Source organism: Alosa sapidissima, chromosome 15 (genome assembly GCF_018492685.1).
Source record: "Alosa sapidissima isolate fAloSap1 chromosome 15, fAloSap1.pri, whole genome shotgun sequence".
In the NCBI taxonomy this organism is placed as follows: Eukaryota; Metazoa; Chordata; class Actinopteri; order Clupeiformes; family Clupeidae; genus Alosa; species Alosa sapidissima.
In genome coordinates this window covers 11,296,850-11,306,849 of record NC_055971.1, presented here as the reverse complement: position 1 = coordinate 11,306,849, position 10,000 = coordinate 11,296,850, and positions in this window count along the sequence as shown.

Below are 10,000 nucleotides of genomic sequence, written 5' to 3'. Positions count from 1 at the left end.
AGTTTGTGTAGCCTAAACCATACCTAGGCCTAGTCAAATTTATCCTGGCTGTAGATAAAGCAGGATATGAATTTCCCAAAATTACTGTATACAATATTACAGCACTGGTATTACTACTGTACTAAGTTACAGTATGATCCATAAGTACTGTGATTAAAAATACGGTAGACAATTCAATACTGTATACATTACAGCACTGGTAGTACTACTGTAGTTTGCATTTACAGTATCAGGCATAGGTACTGTGATTTCATATACAGTAGGTGTACTGTAGAGTGAAATACAGCAACTTGCTGGTTATTTGCTGCCAGCAAGTTGCTGTAAATTTTACGTTAAATTTTTTACAGTGTAATCATAGTGTGACTCTGCTGCATGGCGTCTCTCCCCTATTGCTTACTGGCGGAGAGGAAGAGGATGAGGAAGAGGCCTGGGCAGCCCACCGGTTGGTGACACAACTTCATTAACGCGGCTAATTAACATGAAGGTCCGACAGCATGGCAGGTGCTACAGTGCCTACAATTCAATTAGGGAGCCCAGCCGCCAAGCAGCGCTTAGTGCGCTGGCCACAGGACACACAGGCAGCTCACTGCGAGCACACAGGGGAATGGGGATTGTGTGGGATTGTGTGTGTGTGTGTGTGTGTGTGTGTATATATGTGTATGTGAGTACATTTCTCCGTGTGTAAGAGGTAAGAGACGTGTGTGTGTGTGTGTGTGTGTTTGTATGTGGTGTGTGTGTGTGTGTGTGCATATTTGTGTACATAATTAATGTGATCTTTAGAAATAGTTTAGCTGAGCCCTCACCAGGGACTGTCTTACAAGCCAGCATATTTTCTCAGTGGAAAATATGTATTAAAATGTAGATGCTAATATAGGATTGTTAGCATGACACATCAGTGGGTGGGGGGAGGCAGAGAGAGTGGTAGAGAGTGATAAAGAGAGAGAGAGAGAGAGAGAAAATGCCTGTCTTGTCTTGATATCAAAGACAAGAAGAATGAAAAATGGAGCAGTGACGTCTGGGAGAAGAACAGGAATAAAGAAATGGAGAATGAACGGCAGCAGTTCAGGACGCGCATCTCATCAACTTTCTATTTAGCAGCAGGAAGTATAGTTATTATGGTTACACCAGGCATGCCTCTCTAATCAGTCTCTGTGTGTGTGTGTGTGTGTATGTGTGTGTGTGTGTGTGCGCGTGTGCGTGTGTGTCTGTACTTGCAAATTATGTTTCACTAAGAATAACCAGCATCCAGCGGGGCTGTGTCTGTATATGAGCGCATGTGTCATTTGTTTTATTTAATTGTTGATGTTGTTGTTGTTGTTGTTAATGTTGTTGTTATGTAAGGAGGGACTCATTTCCCCTCTGCTACACAATCACTCTCTGTCCAAGAAGGCCACAACGCATTAGCATCACACAGATGGGGAACACAGACAAGATAGAGACTGAGAGAGATAGAGAGAGATGAATGAATGAATGAATCAATGAATGAATCAATGAATGAATGACACAAAGAGGATGATTTGGCAGCTTTATGTCCTTATAAAAGTTCATGCCAATGCAGCACATTGAGTTGAATTGAATCAAATTAAAATTATTTTCATTGGATTCAACTGAATTGAAGAAAGAAAGACTGGGCAGAGAGATACATAAATAAAATGTGAGATAGAAAGTTCAACAGTGTCACACTGCTCTGGTCCTGAAGTGATCGGGGCAAAAGTGATGCAAGAAATTATTTTGTGGCATGGTTGATTATGCAAAGTGACATACTGTTAGTACACTTTATCTTCTTAGAATGCCATGCTTGTCCATTTTACATTTCAAATTTTGCAGGAGGTTTTCATCAAAGGCAATTTCCTGCAGTGGGGCATATTCTATTACTGTTGTATGTGAGCCTCCGAACACATAGCCTCAGTGTTCCGCATCAGCTTGGTCTTCCAGTAGAGCCTCATGAGCACCTCAGAACGGAAATGAATTGAGCAGGGAACTAACAATTTAGAGCAGACAATTTATTTATTTTTTGGTTTGAAGTGAACTAACAATTTAGAGCAAACAATTTATTTATTTTTTGGTTTTCAGGGTACATATTTACGAGCTCTTGCAAGTGGTCTGAGGAGGAATTAGTTCTCCACAATCATACATGGATACTGGAATGTTACCGTTTTGATTTGGAATGGTGATTTGGAATGTTCACATGCATATGCTCGATTTTAACAGTTCAGAGAAGACGAGGTGCATTGAAATTTGCAAACATAGGTGAACGTTTGCAAACAGGTTTGTCTTGAGTTTTTGGCGAACGTTTGCAAACACTTGCAAACAGTCTGAGGAGGTAGAATTCCGCGAACATACAGTGGATCTGTACGACGAAGGTAACAATGCGATTACTGTTACAATGGAATGTTAACACCAAATCGTTCAAACATGTTCACCACAAAAATTAACTAGGTCAATGAATTTTACTTTGTCTTTCTCGATACTTTGTACAAAATCTAAGCAATCAAATAAGATTAATATTTTGACACGACAGTCTATGGGGCTTGGCATTCTAAGTAGGCTACCGTTTCGGTCATACAGTCTTGTTTCGGTGGTGAGCGACGCAGACACAGGCGACACCGAGCGTTATGGCGGTGAAATGCACCGCGATGCAAAGCAACCCGACGCAGAACCTTGAAATGGTCACAACGCCGTAGAAGTGCGTAGCTACGCCGTGGAGTTGACGCAGAAGCATGTTGAGCCCTTAAGCCTTCTCTTTGGCAGTAGCTTATACCCAAAAAGGCCAATAGGGGTGGGCGATATGGACAAAAAATAATATCTTGATATTTTTTGTGATTTTGACGAAAACGATAATTAGTCGATATCCTTTAAAAAATTGTTCTTGTGAAAGTCTGAGTTACTTTACAGCTCATTATTTATGAATAGCATCATTACAATAATAACCAATAACCTAACCTGTGACTTTTTAACCAAATTTTAGACTTTTCAACCAATGCATTGTCACTCTATGACACATTTCCAATTCTGCCCCCACTTGTGTGTGGCAATGACATGGTCCAGCCAGCTACATTAGAGAAGATGAGTAGACCTAACAGTTTCCCAAGAGAAAGTCTGAAGCTGAAGTTCCTTTCAAACCTTTACATAGGATTCACTGTAAAACTAAGAGCAGACCAACAGAGTAGCCTACATCTCAGTTATTTCCTTCTATGTTTTGTTTTAGAGCAATCACATAGGCTAGCATTCCAAGTTACAGAATAGAAACTAATGCGTTAGCTTATGGCTAATGTATATGAGAAATCCCATAGAGATGCTAATGGTTAGCATAATCGGTACACGTAGATATTTAGAGCGAACTTCAGTCCATTTACAAAAGAGTTACATGAGAATAGTTATTTGTTTACAACTGACTATTAAAATACTCAAAGGCTAATGTTTTCTCTCCATATAATACCGTGTAGGAAAAAACGTGACTGTCTCATCAATGCTACTTGAACAGAAGTAGCCGCATAAAATCCCAAGTAGGCTACTCTCGCTGCACAAAATAAACATTAGGCTGCATGGGACAACGTTGTGACCCACTAGTGATCACGTGACACTTGCTCTGCTGCACTTCTCCCGCATAGCCTACCTCCTGGGAATGTATGAGTCTTCAGTGGGTGATTTCGAGTGTTTTTCCCCCATAAGTAGGCCTAATTTAAATACTCGATAATGTCAATTTGCACATTGTTAAAACAACAATCACGATATTATCGCAGACGATATATATCGCCCACCCCTAAAGGCCAGTGTGACCAATACTGCTTTGCTGGACCCTTCTCAGATGGCGCCACCACTGCCCATAAGGTCCTCTCACCCCCGCATGCCCCCAGTGGACCCCCTGAGTGACTGCGTGCTGGGTCTCTGTGCCAGGGGTATAGTGCCCGCTGGCCCTGGCACCAGTGGGGATAAAACTTCCCTGCTGCTCGGCTGATGACGGTTGGCACCTCGTGCCAAGCTGCTCCTGCATTCTGAGTGGGTGTGTGGGTGGTGCCAGCCAGGTGCCAGGAATGGGAAGGTGGGCACAGTGCCCAGAGAGGCAAAGAAGTCTCGGGAGCGAAATCAAACACAACACCCATGACTGAGTGGTTCTGAGATCCATTTTCTTTCTTTCTTTCTTTCTTTCTTTCTTTCTTTCTTTCTATTTATCTCCTCCTCGTTCCCTTCTTCCAGAGAAGTCTTGGGAGCGAAACCAAAAACAACACCTATGACTGACTCTATCCTCTTTCTTTCTTTCTTTCTTTTTTTTCTTTCTTTCTTTCTTTATATTTCTCTCCTGCTCTCTCGCTTCCTCTTCCTTCTTTACACTCTGTCTCTCTGGGTCTCTGTCCATCTCTCTCATCTTTGACTGATTACTGTCTGCTCTGGTCAAAGACAGGATTCTCTTTGTAGGAGCAGAACTCATGTAAATAAGAGAGAGAGAGAGAGAAAGAGAGAGAGAGAGAGAGAGAGAGAGAGAGTGGTGTAAAAGAAATGTCACAGCTAGATCTTCTGGATCTATCTGGATGCTCATCAAATGCATCAAAGGGCCAAGGAATGGAAGAAAAAGTATGAAAGACTTAAAGGGAAGAAGGGCAAAAGAGTAGGGAGAAAGAAAGAGAGAGAGAGAGAGAGAGAGAGAGAGAGAAATGGGGGGGGGGGAGTGACGCAGAGAATACATAAAAGATACAGTACAGTACTTAAAGAAGAATGTGTCGTTATAGAAAAAGACTAGCTTGATTGGCTATTGGGGCCATTACATGTAATAGCCTGCAAAACTCAAGAGCAAAATCAGCATAGTTATTGTGTCAGATGATGGTCATACAGACATACACGAACAAATGAAGACACTTGTGTGTTTATGTGCTTTAATATGTAAGTGTGTGTGTGTGTGTGTTTGTGTGTGTTAAAAAAAGGAAGAAGAAGAGTATCTGACACTACAACATTTCTCATTTCTCACACACACAAACACACACACACACACACACACACACACACACACACACACACACACACACACACACAAACACACACACAAACACAAACACACACACAAACACGTGCTGCAGGTGTAAGGCAAAAGAAAAACCAACGGTGTGTGTGTGTGTGTGTTTTGCAGTGCAAATCTGCTAAATTAATCAATATAAATGTAAAATAAGTCTTAAAGGATGAATGGATGAATATATGGAATATAAGGGATGAATATATGTTTTAGACCATAGACTGTATTCTATATATACAGTCTATGTTTTAGACATATCCAAACCTGGGGGTTGGAACTCATTGAAGTAGGACAACAAGTATCACATGCCATCATTAATATTGCTTTTACATCAGCTGAACAGAAGCAGTCGAAGGGTACTATAGGGGAGAAAAACATGATTGTAGTAAGGTCACATGATAAATAAATGCATAAACTATTTGTAAAGAGTTTGTTAACTAGATGTACAGCATAGCGGTACAAAATATGACCGCCGCTCAGGCCTGTACATCCGTTCCGCGAAAATAAATCACACTTCAATTTGTCTCCATCTTTTACTCCATGCCCCACTCTTGAAACTTTTGTGTATGCTTGTTTGGCATGCCTGAGTGTGTGTGTGCGGCTGCACAGAAAGTCGCCTACTGGTGCTGAAAAGGTGAATAGATTGTAGAATAGCCAAAGAAGATGTAGCATTGTTATAAAACCTTTAAAATCTCTAAACAATCACAAGTAGGGCAGTTCATCACAGTTCATTCATTGCAACTGTGGATTGATGAAAGGTCACTTACACCTGTAGGCTACATTGTATTTGGGAAAAGCAAAAGGTATCAGCATAATGTTATATTTTTATTTATTTATTTATTTATTTATTTATTAATAAACAAAAACATCTCTGTCAGTTCCATGCCGTTTTCAACAGCTATCAAAAACAAAGGTCATTTTTGGATGGATTTTTTGTGAATGTTTCTTCTTCTACATAAGATTTTAGTCATCTTTAGTTCATGTGATACTTTATTGTCAATGCACAAATTAAGTAACGTTATTGTTAATGCACAAATTAAGTAACAGTAGTCTGAAACGAAATGCTGTTTTACATCTAACCAGTGGTGCAAATAACTGACATGTCCAAATGGGCCTTGATGAAATGCGTCGCTAGACTGTTCATACACATTTTAACGGGCCAAAGTTGAAGAGCTGTTGTCCGTTATTGTTTGTGCAAATATAGGCTGATTCATGTTCCCTTGCATTGTGTAACTGAGGTCCATGGCTAGTCTGCCTTTCACCAGACCAAACTCAATCTTTTAAGAAATCAAAAAATAAATAGCGGGCAGATCAGGCCTAGTCCATAGGCACCCGATGTTAATTTTCCGATTGAGATATCCACGCTCTGGCTATTCTAAATGCAATAATGCATAAAAAAAAAACAAATAGCGGTCAGATCAGGCCCAGCCTAGTCCATAGGCACCCGATGTTAATTTTCCGATTGAGATATACACGCTCTGGCTATTCTAAATGCAAAAATGCATCAGGGAGTTATGGCAAAACTGTAACTAACAAACTAGATCCTAATAGAAAGCTGTTAGCTTCCCTAAGATACAGGTAGGCTTATAAGGTAGGCCTATTTACAACATAAATTGTCAATAGGCTATGCTGGCGACACAAATAAAATCTCCTTTGGAAACCAATGGCTTACGCCTTACAGTATCAAGCGGACTTAAACTGCCATATCGTGGCGAAAAGTTGTAATAAAATTCCCACAGCTCCATGAGTCAAGGAAAGCGCGAATGAAGTAGCCACTTCTAAATGGGACCCACTACACAGTAGCTTAAGGTGTGTTGCTAAAGCAGCCATAATGAAATGAAGGTGTCATTGTTTGGATACTTCACACACACATGCTTTTTAATTTCACAGACTACAACTACCAAGCTGGAATCAAAGCACATCGATTCCCCTCTCACACCCTGCACGCACTTAAAACAAATGAACAGGCGTCTCATTTTCACGCATGTATAGGCAAAATTGTATCAGACCGGTGTAACGTTGGTAAATCTTCCATTGCACAGAATGATTTTTGTAGCACGTGCAACAAATGACAGTCGAAAGATACAATTACAGTGCTGCTATCAATTTGCTTGGTATAACCGCATTTATAGTTTTCTACAAATGTAATCAATCAAATTGGCCTCCATCACTCAACCAACGCTAACGGTAACATTATTGTACCTAGGTCCTTATTGATAGCCTATTATAAGATTAACGTACCTGCAGTAAAAACCAAGCATGTCCGATAAACATCCTCAGATTTATTTCGGCTTCAAGAAGAAATGGGAATTACATTTCATGTGAACATCGTCCTATCCTTATTAGACGTTCTCTGCGGTAAACTACAGTCCTTGTAGGAAGCGTCTATTGTTTTTCCAACCCACTTTTAACTTCTAACAAAATTACGTCTCACTGCAACGATGCGCCATCTAGTGGACAAACGACTACTTATCGCCAATACTGGAAATGCAGCCATGATGATGATGATGAATATTTGGCTTTCTTTTAATCCTACTGAATTTGTAATTATGAATCGGCCGTTCTAATACCGATAGTATGTGGGTGCCTGTGTGTGTGTGCATGTGTATATGTGTGCACCGCCATCTCCAGGCCAATCAGTGTACAGTTACTAAATGTACACATAACCTAATTTTTTTAGACCCCCCCATGGATGAAATTCTACGAAACTTGGCATACCCCCAGAGAATGACAGGTCAATCATACACATAAAATTTGGGGACGAAACAAAAATTTATTTTTCCGTAAAAGTCTAGTGGGGCTACATACCCACCAAATTTCATGTACACCTCGGTGTCCCGGGTATCGTTGGCCAAAAATTCAGGAAGTAGAAGACGGGGAAAAAAAACAAAAAACTTTGACAATCATTATATGGCCGCTTCGCTAGCTTCGCTAGCGCCAGTCATAATAATGAACAAGCTATATGTCTGTGGTTGTGCTTAGGTATTTTTGTTTTTATTGGGTGTCTGAATGGCAATATCGGTTTACCTGTCATGCAGTCCAGACACTTATTTGTCACCTTATGTTTAATCAATAGTCTGAAATAGGAAATAATGACAAACTAACAGCCCTGCACACAGATCAATGTTATAAACTCCAGCCAATATCCACTATGGCACTTGATTAAAAAAAAAAAGATAACCAAGGGCGTTGGATCGATGCTCGTTAGCTTTCATTAGCCGAAGAGTGAGATAAATGATTCATGCTCTGGAGTGAGATCAGTTAGACTACCCATTCAGCCCCATGTAGCAGTGGCCATAGACGGAGCCACTGATCCATGACCGGGAGGATTACTTGACTTGGGCTGAGGACAAAAACAATGGCGAAACACAAACTGAGTACGAGTGGCTGATAAATAGCTGGTGTCGGGGGCTCGCAGACACGTTCGACGTGAATGTTTTCCGAGGCGTGAAATATTCATGAACAAATGGAAAAGTCATGAATGGGTGGCGGTGGTGGTCAGGAGGCAGGCAGGCAGGCTGGCGGGTGAGCGAACGCACGGAGCGCGACAAGCAGACGTCTTTTTTCGTGCGAGCAGAGTGAGTGTTTCTATATTTAGCAACGCGTCCCAGCTTTGCACCCTCTCCCTCTCTGTCTCCCTCTCCCTCTCTCTTATGCACACATCTCTCACGGAAACACATACATGATACCACCCAACACACACACACACAAACACACACACACATGCACAGGCAAACACACACACATGCACATGCAAAGACACACACACACAGACAATATTCACATACTCTCTGTCATATACACACACACACACACACAAACACACATACAGAGAGAGAGAGAGAGAGAGAGAGAGAGAGAGAGGATACACTGTCTCTCTCTCTCTCACACACACACACACAAATAGAACATACACACAGAGACACACAGATCCCTCCATCGCTTCCCTCCCTACTGTATCTCAGTGTTACGGCATCACGGTGTGAGAGGCTATCCACTGCTGGCATATCGTTTATTAAAATCTACCAAAGTCGTTTCTTCCTCACAGCTCAGGAGTGAGATGAAATGATGCAGCACAGCACCTCGTCGAATCATAGCAGATGACACACACACACACACACAGAGGCATAAGCGCCCCAAAATAGAGCAATAATCTGGAGAATTGTGTTTAGTTCCATCGCTGCAGATCCCCACATTCCCTCTCAACTGTCGTTCCAACATTTTTCCAGCTGAAATTATTAAATATTTATTTGTTTATTTGTTTTGTTTTTGCTGTTGTTTTGGCAGTGTGTGTGTGTGTGTGTGTGTGGGGGGGGGGGGTAATGGTAATAGGTGTAATGCGAGCCTATTGGTGGAGTGTACACGCAGCGTCAGGGCGAATGGGAGCGCTTCTCTGTGCTCAGTTGGAGCTCAGGCCTGGGGAAGGGGAACCCACTGAGTGCAATTTCACAACAGATTAACATTTGCCATTCTACTGCCAGGCCTTTACTGGTTATCACACACACCAGAAAGAGAGAGAGGGAGAGAGAGGGAGAAGGTGGGGAGAGGGGGGGGGGGGTAGGGCAAGGGAAGGAGGACTGAGGGAGAGAGAGGAAGGGGAGAAAGAGGGAGGGAGGAGCGAGATGAGGGAGAGCAAGAGAAAGAGGAAAAGGGAAAGAGAGAATGAGAGAGAGGAGAGGCATCATATGCACAGAGAAAAAGAGAGATAGAGGTAGAGGGAAGTGGAAAAAGAAAAAGAAGAGGGAATGACTAGGAGAGAGAGCAAAAAAGAGAAAGTAAGAGAGAAAGAGAGAGAGGAAGAGAGAGAAAGAGGGAGGATTAAATGGAGAGAGAGAGAGCAGGAGGATTAAACAGAGAGAGGGAGAGAGGGAGAGAGGGAGAGAGGGAGCAGGAAGATGACAGACTCAGGGGCAAAAGGAGGTCAAGTGGGTGCAGGAGGCCTAAACAGTATCCCGACAAACAACAACGAACGAGTGTACAGACTTGCCTAGGTGT